Here is a 12,268-nt window from a genome sequence, read left to right on the forward strand (position 1 = left end):
AATGAACAAATATTTTACAGACTGCTATCTGCATAGTCATAAAATGGGACTCCACTAGTGTGTGATAACCATAAGTGTTGCCCTCATGGATTGGTTGTTAGTTGTTAAATTGTAATTGGTAAAGTATGTAGGACTGACAGAGTAAGCAGTAGTCTTCTGGGAGGAAACAAATCCCATCCTCTCTCCTCCCCTCCCTGCTGTTTCAATTCAACAGCGATTTTTAATTCAATAACCTCCACTTTAAAGTGATCAAAAATGTGTGTAGATTTGTATGCTGTGCTATGGAAAAAGCAGTTTAGTTTAAGGAGTGCAGATGTCTTTGCATATTTCAGGAGAGGGCAGGGTTAGGTAAGCTGTTACAATGGGGGCATTTGGGTTGTCAGAATGCAATATTGAAGATCAAAGGGATGTGTGGTAGGCCAAGAACAGATCTAATTGATTTAAAATGTATATGTAGAGCACTGATCTGGTATTACTGTCACTAAAGACTACAGTAAAATATACCAGCTTTTTGAGATCTGTTTTCTGGCTTTCTTCTGGCTGCTCAAGGTTGATGTTTCTAGATGTGACCGCTGACGGGATCAGTGAGTGAGTAATTGTATTTTTAAAGGTAATTGTTTACTTCTTTAGTTTAAGTACTTACCATTTGCTCTTTTCATCCATGTATAGTGTACTAATTCTTTGATAATCTGGTAACCTTCCTTCTTAAGAAAAATTTAAACGTAGTATCCACCCTTGCCCTCCAAATTGGACAGCTTATAAATCAAGCGGATAAGCATGTTTAAGAGTTAAAAATTACAGTGTAAATTCCTAAAAGCCGAAGATTTTTGTGCGCATGCTGTAAGCCTTTTAGATGTGTATGGAAAATAAACCTGTTTCTAAAATACGTCTTGAAATTATTTCAAGTGAGGACTTAAGACCAAGTGAAGTATTTATTCACTTTGGGTTTGATTTGATTTTATTCCAGTTGAGTGAAGTTAGAGAAAAGGAAAATACACTTGATTCCAGTTTATGGCTTATAAGTAAAATAATATAAGTTCAGACTGTTGGAAATTAGCATGTTTCTGATTTTAGGTTTATTGTTTGGTTTAAAGGAAAATTTGGTTTTGAGGTAAAACCAAGAAGATAAAAAATTGAGTCAATTAAAATTGGCTCAGAAGAAGTATGGATATTTCAAAGAAAAAATTGGGGTGGCTAATAGATATTTCCCTCAGCACCTTTTGTAAGATATTTGGGGTTTTAGGTTTTGCTGAACACAAAAAGTTGGTTTCAGGGCCTAAATACCTATCTCTTATCTTTATGACATGGTCCTTAGCAAAGTAATGTAGTAGGGCACAAGTTTTGCAGTAAATGGACAGGTCTGAATCCTGTGGGTATGAGTTATTGAAGGGATTACTTTGAGCAAATTATCAAATCTTTTTGAACACCAAAATTTTCTCATTTGTTAAATTGAGTGTTCTGAGTATGTCACAGGCTTTTTGTAGGAATTAAATGGTATGTTGTGGCTAGCTGAACCTGCATTAAGAAGCATTTGAGGTGCTTATTAAAAATACAGTTTCTGGAGCCCCACTTCAGAAATACTGACCTTTTGGGGGATATACTCTAGAGTCTTCATTTTAGTAAACTCCCAGGTGATTCTCATGCCCACTGTGAGTGGTGCTTGCAAACTGTAAACAGTTCTCAATGAATATACTTACATAAATTGAACTTAAGATCTCAGATTTGTCTCCTGTCCAGTTTTTGTCAGTTGCTGCATATTGATGCTCTAAAGAAACCAAAATTGTTTGGAGAAGGGTTAGAAACAGAGGAAATTTCCGACCCATACCTAAATACACATGTGGGACATTGAGTCATTTGTTTTGGCTGCTCGTTGTCACCATGTTTTCAGTAAGCCCTCCATTCTGTTTTACTACTTGTAAAGGCTTTTCTATGTACCTTCTCCTCAGGAATTTATATCTGACCAATGACAAGCATAGGAATAAGCAAAAGCACTACTTAGTTTTAACATGAAGTAGTCAGCTTGCAAATCCTAACAATTCTGCTTGAATAATTCTTATAAGTTCAGTGGCAAACCTTTGCTGAGCACTTGCATTGTGCTGAACCTTGTGCACATGGGAAATGTGAATGATTCCAATAATGTCTAGTTTTTCTTATTTAGTTATTTATTTGAAACAGAGTCTCACCCTGTCACCCAGGCTGGAGTGCAATGGCATGATCTTGGCTTATTGCAGCCTCTGCCTCCCAGGTTCAAGTGATTGATTCTCTTGCCTCAGCCTCCCTAGTAGCTGGGATTACAGGCGTACACCACCATGCCCAGTTAATTTTTTGTGTCTTTGGTAGAGACGGGGTTTCACCGTGTTGGCCAGGCTGGTCCTGGACTCCTGACCTCGTGATCTGCCTGCCTCTGCCTCCCAAAGTTTGGGATTACAGGCGTGAGCCACTGTGCCCGGCCAATGTCTGGTTTTTCTAAGAGCTCTAAGTGAAGTAAGGGGTTCAGACTTTTAATTATAGGACATTGTGATAAGTACCGTGATAGGGCACATGTGAGTGGTAAAAGAGCATAGTGGAGCAGAATAATATATTCTTTCCTATTTCCACTGCTAATAATTCAAAGTTCAAAGAAACTGTAACTTACTGAGCACTCACTACGTGGCATGCATTTAAAAAACCTATGTAACCTATGCTATTCAATCATCACAACCCTAAGTAGCAGCTGTCTCCATTTTACAGATACTAAGTGGGTTGAACTTGTGATATAAACCTTTGTATGACTTCAAAGCCCATATTGTTTTCATTATGCCTCTAAGGACAAAAATTTATTTTATTTTTTTAAAGAAGGGAATGTTATGATTCTTCAGAATTGATGTCTGTTAATTTCAGTAGCATGATGTCTTCCTGTGATTGAAAATAACTCTGGAGTCTTTATGTCATCTCTGTCCTCTGCCACCCTATGTTTTCCTTTTCATTTCTAAAAGTGATAGACAAGGCAGCATCTCCAGAAGCCAGCCTGTGTGACATCTGTCCATTTTGTTTTCTCTGTCTCTCCTTTTGTTTACTCTTCCTATCCCCAAAGGAAATTTAGTAATTGTTCTGTTTTGTTTTTCCTAATCTCTTAGATTAGAATCATGTGAAGATGAATGGTATCTAAGGGAAAAGGCCCTATTAGGAAGATTTTTATCACATCAAGTTTACATAGAAATTGCCCTGGAATTTTTATCCTGCTGTTGATCATTAGGGTTGATTTGATTGATTCAACTACTTGGTTAATATTTCTTTTCTTTCTTTGTAGTTTCATTTGTTCCAACATATATAAGCAGTTGTGCTCTCTGGCTAGAGCTTCCGCATCATAAAATAAAGCCCCTATTTTAATCACAAGAATAAGTTCATTTTTGAATTTTCTAACTCTGATCCCATGGGGCCCAGTTTTCTACTTTTTATTTCCTTTGCTAATTAATTTTTATGTTGTTTTCTTGTTTCTAGCAGTTTGTTTATTTTGGGGAGAACATCTTTGCTTTTTAAAATTAAACTTATTTTATTTAAAAATAAATAGAGACAGGGTTTCACTATGGTGCCTGCTATGGCCTCCCAAAGTGCTGGGATTGCAGCAAGAGAATTACTTGAATTACTTGTAATTCTCTTGCCTCGGCCTTCCAAGTAGCTGTTTGTATTTTTAGTAGAGATGGGGTTTCATCATGTTGGCCAGTCTGGTCTCGAACTCCTGACCTCAGGTGATCCACCCACCTTGGCCTCCCAAAGTGCTGAATTATAGGCATGAGCCACCGCACCCTGCCAACATCTTTGTTTTAATAGGTTTTTTTTTTTTTAAACCTGGATTCTTTGAATAGAGTTGAACTTCAACTTAATCTGAAAAATTTGCAGTGGCCAGAGTTTCCTCTTCTGACAGTCTTATTCATACCTGAAGATGAGGGTCTTTTGAGTAATTTATATAATCATATTTTTCAATAGCGTCATTGTTGTAAACATCTTTTAAAAATAGCTGTGTATTATTTCTCTGCATCATACAGAAATAATTGGCAGTGCCTTTTCCCCTGCTAATACTGTTGTTAGAAAATGTGAAAATGCTTTGTGTCTTCTGTGTATTCATGGGTAGTGTGCTGATTTCTCTAGGCTTTTGTTGCAGACTTTTAACTTTCTGTTATTTCTCCGTGGAGACTTCATTCTTGAGGTGAAGGAAAATTTTTACAGAGGCAGTCATTGCAGACTTAACTCTCCACAGCAGGGTCACCAGAGTATTAGACTATGGCATAACTTTTCTCAGTTTGTAGTATAGCTTTTTCATATTCTCTAAAAGACTCTCAGTTACAAAGTGTCTCAGTTGTTGCTTTTTCTCAGCACTGGATTTTAAGAACTAGTCTCCTTGAAACAAGAAACATCAAATTAAATGCCTTTGTTAAATGAATAAAGTATGCTCAGCTTTGAGATTTATCATTTGAGTAAAATTAGAGTGTCTGTGCCAGACACCTACCTACTAAATATTTAAATATCCTTGAAGTGGACTTTTGGCTTTTGGATACTCCCCTCATATCTTGGATGTGGTCAGTGTCACCGTGTTCATCGCAGGGTGGATTGGTCTGAGGAGTGACTTGAGAAGACTTCAGAAAATATGACTACAAAATGTTGTTTACAGGTACAATCCTGTTTTTAAGAGATTGAGAACTAGGCTGTGTGTATCATTTTGGGATATGCCTAAACTTGCCAAGACTTTTGTAAAAATTGTATTCTAGACTGGATGCAGTGGCTCACACCTCTAATCCCAGCACTTTGGGGAGGCTGAGGTAGGAGTATTTTAGACTTAAGACCAGGAGTTAGAGACCAACCTGGGCAACAAAGTGAGACCCTCTCTCTCCAAAAAGTTAAAAAATAAAAAATATTAGCGAGGCATGGTGGTTTGTGTCTCTAGTGCTAGCTACTTGGGAAGCTGAGGCAGGAGGATTGCTTGAGCCCAGGAGTTCAGTGTTACAGTGAGTGAGCTATGATCACGTCATTGCACTCTAGCCTGGACGACCCTGTCTCTTAAAAAAGAAAAGAAATTATTCTGTATTTAACAGCCTTCAATAGAACGTGATTGTTCTTTTGTATACCATCTTTTCATTGTGTCATGAGGAGTCTATTCTGGTTTATGTATTTAAGACTTATCTATTATGGTAAAGAGTAGAGATTTAATGCTGCTTTTTAATTATGTAAGGAATTTGTACAATGTGAGTGAAGTCCTCTGACAGGAGAGAGGGCCTGAAGCTGAACTAGTTCCTGCTGCTGTGCTGTTGTACCTTCAAGGTAGTTTCGAAGACCAATTTTGTTATAATGCCATATAATTAGTTTGGAAATTGCTGTTTCATGTATGCTAGGAAAATTTAGAACTGGACAAAATGGTTATTTTTTGTTTAAGCAGATTTGTTACGATTTCTAGTTTTTCTTGAGGATTTTGGTCTCTTGGAAGCAGTGCTATGGTCTGAAATAGCCCAATTTGTTGTAGCAAATATTAAGTTGTTTGGATGTCACAGAATCAACTGTTGTACATTTTTATTTTTCATATGGTTTTGCTTTGGTATAAATTTCAAAACCTAAAGTTGCTAAAGTGTCTCTGGGAATAGGTGTTGATATTAAGGAGTACATGGTTGAGGCCAGAAAACTATAAAAGGCTGTTGATTTATTCTCTTACTTCCTATTACTCTGGAGCTGATCCTTTTACATTATGTTATCAGAAACATTACCTTCTTTTTTTTAAGAGGAGATGGAGAAAAGAATATGAAGTTAGTGGTAGTAGGAAAGTTTTAAAATATAGCAGAGGCAGCATGAGGCATGTGATGAGTTCTGCTACCTAAAGCTTTATGATAAATTAATCTATTATGGGTATTAATGTAGATGAAACAATGTATGGGATCATTCTTTGTAAACAGTACAGTTTTATACAGTTGTTATCTTATTGCCAGGTTGGCTAATTCTAATGCCAAATGGTAACGTGCTTTTCCTTGGCATGCTAGCTGCTGACTGACCCATGGCGCTACTAATATTTATGCTAAGTCATACCCCATATTGGCCTGCCATTCTTTTCAGCTCTGCTATTTCAGATTTCTGATAGAACAGTCTGAAGAATGTGATAATTTCTGAATAAAAATTCTAGGATACTTGAAGTCTATGATAAAGACTGAAGACCCATTGTTCCTAGTACCTAGATAGTACATATTGGTGGAGAATATTGTCTGTAATAATTCTTAGCAATTTCTCTAACTGTTTTAGACAGAATAAAGTAAATCTTTTAATTACTACTAAGGTAGTAAGTACTTTATTGTCTCTAGATGTACAAAAGTGTGAAAGATTGGTCCTTGTCCACATCAAATCTCAGCTTAAAATTAAGAGGCCCTAAGAATCTCTTTCAGCTATATCTGTAGGACCTGTTTTACCTTTCCACTCTGCTTTTAATATTTTAGCAGAATTGTCTCATTTGATGCTTGTTCCCATTTGCAAATTATGATGCTGGGATAGACATTTCTAGGCTCAGTGGCTGGAGTGAAGAGATGCTAAATCCCAGGGTTCTAATGGATATCTTTCATAGCTAGTTCTGAAACCCTTGAAATGTGACCTCTTTTAGAAAGAAGTAGAACCTGTGGAGGCAAATGGGGAAAGTCATCACAAATGCTTATATTGCTTAAGTTCTCTTACTAGAGCAAGGAAGTGCAAAGGGGGGGCTCCTGTTTCCTTTATTGAAATATGGTTATGCAGTAGAAAAACATAATTTTTGGTTGGACCCCAGACAGTTTTTGTTTTCCGTTTTTCAGTTAATTAAAATTGTGGAGTATAGTGGGCTTTTTGTGGTGGTGGTGTTGGAGATGGTCTTGCTGTGTCGCCCAGGCTGGAGTACAGTTGCATGATCTCAGCTCGCTACAGCCTCTGCCTCCTGGGTTCAAGGGATTCTTGTGCCTCAGCCTCCCTTGTAGCTGGGATTACAGGTGTGCATCACTGTGCTTGGCTAATTTTTGTATTTTTAGTAGAGATGGCGTTTTGCCATGTTGGCCAGGCGGTTCCTGAACTGCTGGCGTTGAGTGATCTGCCCGCCTCGGCCTCTCAAAGTGCTGGGATTACAGGTGTGAGCTACCATGCCTGGCTATTTATTTATTTATTTATTTATTTATTTATTTATTTAGAGACAGGGTCTCGCTTTGTCACCCAGGCCAGAATGCAGTGGTGCAGTCTTGGTTCACTGCAGCCTCGATCTCCTGGGCTCAAGGGATCCTCCCACTTTAGCCTCCTGAGTAGCTGGGACTACAGTGCCACCATACTCGGCCACTGTTCTTAAAATCTATGTTAGTTTATTAATGATCCTTTGTTTTGTAAGTTAGACGTGAGATTTTGCAAGCAGCTTGTTTAGTGGAATTTTTAATTCAGAGTCCTTGAAATCTTTTTTTGGTGTTATGGTTTTGACTTGGATAATATAGGGAAGAGTCAGACTATGTTTGAAATAACGTATGCTTTTTATCTTCTCTTGAGACAATTGGATTATAAGAATGTGTTCAATACCTTGGATTTTAACCTTTCTGGATCTCTTCATTTAGAGTTGAAGTTCAAAAGACTGCTTCTGTTTTTAGGACTGCTAAGATACAGGTAAAGAAAATTTATTTTACAAATGAGGGAGAGAATAACTTATGGTAAGGTTTATAGTCAACTTGAAAAGTTGTAGTTAAGATTAGCATAGATTTTCTGGGGGTGGGGCATGATCATTTAGAACTCAGATTAGATTAAACTAGGTTTTCAGCAAATATACCTAAGATTTATTTTACTGAGGGGTGAGACTTGAAGGGAGAGTTTGAAAGCTTTGAAAACTGCTTTTTTGTATTGGCTTATGCTGGGATTTGTATGCATTTAAAGCATATATAATACTGCTGTAAATAAAAATGGTGGTGCTGACAAGATTTGAGTTCTTTTCACAAGTGGTTTTGAATTTGGGGTGATTAAATCATGCCAGTTTGAGTGTTTTACCTTGGACCTAAAGACAAATGTTCAAGATAGCTGACCATGATAAATATAGACTGCCTGTATCTCACTGGGCTATCTTATGAAGGAATCCTCATTGCTTTTGAATCTGTCATGAATGCCATCTTTTATTATTATTATTATTATTATTATACTTTTAAGTTCTGGGTTACATGTGCAGAACGTGCAGTTTTGTTACATAGGTATACACGTGCCATAGTGGTTTGCTCACCCATCAACCCATCATCTACGTTAGGTATTTCTCCTAATGTTATGCCTCCCCTGGATGCCCATCCGCCACAGACCCTGGTGTATGATGTTCCCCTCCCTGTGTCCGTGTGTTCTCGTTGTTCAACTCCCACTTACGAGTGAGAACATGTGGTGGCTGGTTTTCTGAGCTTGTGATAGTTTGCTGAGAATGATGGAATGATGGTTTCCAGCTTCATCCATGTCCCTGCAAAGGACATGAACTCATCCTTTTTTATGGCTGCATAGTATTCCATGATGTGTATGTGCCACATTTTCTTAATCCAGTCTATCATTGATGGACATTTGGGTTGGTTCCAAGTCTTTGCTATTGTGGATAATGCTGCAATAAACGTTGTGCATGTGTCTTCATAGTAGCATGATTTATAATCCTTTGGGTTTTGCCGAGTAATGGGATTGCTGGGTCAAATGGTATATCTCGTTCTAGATCCTTGAGGAATCGCTACACTGTCTTCCACAATGGTTGAACTAATTTACACTCCCAACAGTGTAAAAGCATTCCTATTTTCCCGCAACCTCTCCAGCATCTGTTGTTTCCTGTTTAATGATCGCCATTCTAACTGGCATGAGATGGTATCTCATTGTGGTTTTGATTTGCATTTCTCTAATAACCAGTGATGATGAGCATTTTTTCATATGCCTGTTGGCTGCATAAATGTCTTTTTTTGAGAAGTGTCTGTTCATATCCTTTGCCCATTTTTTGATGGGGTTGTTTGCTTTTTTCTTGTGAATTTGTTTAAGTTCTTTGTAGATTCAGGATATTAGCCCTTTGTCAGATGGACAGATTGCAAAAATTTTCTCCCATTCTGTAGGTTGCCTGTTCACTCTGATGATAGTTTCTTTTGCTGTGAAGAAGCTCTAGTTTAATTAGATCCTATTTGTCAATTTTGGCTTTTGTTGCCATTGCTTTTGGTGTTTTAGACATGAAGTCTTTGCCCATGCCTGTGTTCTGAATGGTATTGCCCAGGTTTTCTTCTAGGATTTTTATGGACCTCGGTCTTATGTTTAAGTCTTTGATCAATCTTGAGTTGATTTTTCTATAAGGTGTAAGGAAGGGGTCCAGTTTCATTTTTCTGCATATGCCTAGCCAGTTTTCCCAGCACCATTTATTAAATAGGGAATCTTTTCCCCATTGCCTGTGTGTGTCAGATTTGTCAAAGATCAGATGGTGGTAGATGTGTGGTGTTATTTCTGAGGCCGCCGTTCTGTTCCATTGGTCTATATATCTGTTTTGGTACCAGTACCATGCTGTTTTGGTTACTGTAGCCTTGTAGTAAAGTTTGAAGTCAGGTTGCATAATGCCTCCAGCTTTGTTCTTCTTGCCCAGGATTGTCTTGGCTATGCAGGTTCTTTTTTGTTTCCATATGAAGTTTAAAGTAGTTTTTTCCAATTCTGTGAAGAAAGTCAGTGGTAGCTTGATGGGGATAGCATTGAATCTATAAATTACTTTGGGCAGTAAGGCCATTTTCACGTTATTGGTTCTTATCCATGAGCATGGAATGTTTTTCCATTTGTTTGTGTCCTCTTTTATTTCGTTGAGCAGTGGTTTGTAGTTCTTCTTGAAGAGGTCCTTCACATCCCTTGTAAGTTGGATTCCTAGATATTTTATTCTCTTTGAAGCAGTTGTGAATGGGAGTTCACTCATGATTTGGCTGTTTGTTTGTTATTGGTGTCTAGGAATGCTTGTGATTTTTGCACGTTGATTTTGTATCCTGAGACTTTGCTGAAGTTGCTTATGCCCTTAAGGACTTTTTGGCCTGAGACGTCAAACAGAGACACTTTGACTTCCTCTCCTCCTGTTTGAATACCATTTATTGCTTTTTCTTGCCTGATTGCCCTGGCCAGAACTTCCAATACTGTGTTGAATAGGAGTGATGAGAGAGGGCATCCTTGTCTTGTGTCGGTTTTCAAAGGGAACGCTTTCAGCTTTTGCCCATTCAGTGTGATATTGGCTGTGGGTTTGTCTTAAATAGCTCTTGTTATGTTGAGATACGTTCCATCGATACCAAGTTTATTGAGAGTTTTTAGCATGAAAGTCTGTTGAATTTTGTTGAATGCCTTTTCTGCATCTATGGAGATAATCATGTGTTTTTTGTTGTCGGTTCTGCTTATGTGATGGATTATGTTTATTGATTTGTGTATGTTGAACCAGCCTGTCATTCCAGGGATGAAGCCAACTTGATCGTGATGGATAAGCTTTTTGATGTGCTGCTGGATTCGATTTGCCGGTATTTTATTGAGGATTTTCGCATCAGTGTTCATCAGGGATATTGGTCTAAAATTCTCTTATTTTTTGTTGTGTCTCTGCCAGGTATCATTTGGTATCAGGATGATGCTGACCTCATAAAATGAATTAGGGAGGATTCCCCTTTTTTCTATTGATCGGAATAGTTTCAGAAGGAATGATACCAGCTCCTCTTTATACCTCTGGTAGAATTCAGCTGTGAATTTGTCTGGTCCTGGACTTTTTTTGGTTGGTAGGCTATTAATTATTGCCTCAATTTCAGAGCCTGTTATTGGTCTATCCAGAGATTCAACTTCCTGGTTTAGTCTTGGGAGGGTGTATTCTCCAGGTATTTATCCATTTCTTCTAGATTTTCTAGTTTATTTGCATAGAGGTGTTTATAGTATTCTCTGATGGTATTTTGTATTTCTGTGTGATCGGTGGTGATATCCCGTTTATCATTTTTTATTGCATCTATTTGATTCTTCTCTCATTTCTTCTTTATTAGTTTTGCTAGTGGTCTATCTATTTTGTTGATCTTTTCAAAAAATCAGCCTCTGGATTCATTGATTTTTTTTTTTTTTTTAAGGTTTTTTTGTGTCTCTGTCTCCTTCACTTCTGCTTGGATCTTATTTATATCTTGTCTTCTGTTAGCTTTTGAATTTGTTTGCTCTTGCTTGTCTAGTTCTTTTAATTGTGATGTTAGGATGTTGATTTTAGATCTCTCCTGCTTTCTCTTGTGGGCATTTAGTGCTCTAACTTTCCCTCTAAACAATGCTTTAAATGTGTTCCAGAGATTCTGGTATGTTGTGTCTTTGTTCTCATTGGTTTCAAATAACTTATTTCTTTTTGCCTTAATTTTGTTACTTAGCAAGTAGGCATTCAGGAGCAGGTTGTTCAGTTTCCATGCAGTTGTGTGGTTTTGAGTGAGATTCTTAATCCTGAGTTCTAATTTGATAGCACTGTGGTCTGAGAGACAGTTTGTTGTGATTTTTGTTCTTTTACATTTGCTGAGGAGTGTTTTACTTCCAGTTCTGTGGTCAGTTTTAGAATAAGTGCGATGTGGTGCTGAGAAGAATGTATATTCTGTTGACTTGGTGTGTAGAGTTCTGTAGGTGTCTATTAGGTCTGCTTGGTCCAGAGCCGAGTTCAAGTCCTGAGTATCCTTGTTAATTTTCTGTCTCTTTGATCTGTCTAATATTGACAGTGGGGTATTAAAGTCTCCCATTAGTATTGTGTGGGAGTCTTAAGTCTCTTTGTAGGTGTCCGAGGACTTGCTTTTTATAAATCTGGGTGCTCCTGTATTGGGTGCGTATATATTTAGGTTAGCTCTTCTTGTTGAACTGATCACTTTACCATTGTGTAATGGCCTTCTTTGTCTCTTTTGATCTTTGTTGGTTTAAAGTTTGTTTTATCAGAGACCGGGATTTTTTTTTTTTTTGCTTTCCATTTGCTTGGTAGATCTTCCTCCATCCCTTTATTTTAAGCCTGTGTATGTCTTTGTACATGAGATGGGTCTCCTGAATACAGCACACTGATGGATCTTGACTGTTCATCCAGTTTGCCAGTCTGTGTCTTTTAATTTTGGCATTTAGCCCATTTACATTTAGGGTTAATGTTGTTATGTGTGAATTTGATCCTGTCATGATGCTAGCTGGTTATTTCACCCATTAATTGATGCAGTTTCTTCTTAGCATCGATGGTCTTTATAATTTGGCATGTTTTTGCAGTGGCTGGTACCAGTTGTTCCTATCCATGGTTAGTGCTTCCTTCAGGAGCTCTTGTAAG

General features: G+C 37.7%; 3 protein-coding genes across 11 annotated transcripts in view; 2 read left to right on the forward strand and 1 right to left on the reverse strand.

Moving 5' to 3' along the window:
* Window positions 1-12,268, reverse strand: part of NDUFB4 (NADH:ubiquinone oxidoreductase subunit B4) — an 812,324-nt gene that overhangs the window by 580,459 nt on the left and 219,597 nt on the right. The window lies entirely within an intron of this gene.
* LOC126949250 (cytochrome c oxidase copper chaperone) overlaps window positions 1-12,268 on the forward strand; it is an 846,236-nt gene that overhangs the window by 504,031 nt on the left and 329,937 nt on the right. Inside the window, exon 1 of one of the 6 annotated variants that reach the window (XM_050781911.1) lies at window positions 6,698-6,707. The exons of the other annotated variants lie outside the window; for them this stretch is intronic. The gene's annotated coding sequence lies outside the window, so the exon portion shown is untranslated. Of the gene's footprint in view, window positions 1-6,697; window positions 6,708-12,268 lie in introns of those variants that run through there. 6 annotated transcript variants of the gene reach the window in all.
* GSK3B (glycogen synthase kinase 3 beta) overlaps window positions 1-12,268 on the forward strand; it is a 270,425-nt gene that overhangs the window by 75,870 nt on the left and 182,287 nt on the right. The gene's annotated exons all lie outside the window — the stretch shown is intronic.

Source organism: Macaca thibetana, chromosome 2 (assembly GCF_024542745.1).
Source record: "Macaca thibetana thibetana isolate TM-01 chromosome 2, ASM2454274v1, whole genome shotgun sequence".
Taxonomy (NCBI): Eukaryota; Metazoa; Chordata; class Mammalia; order Primates; family Cercopithecidae; genus Macaca; species Macaca thibetana.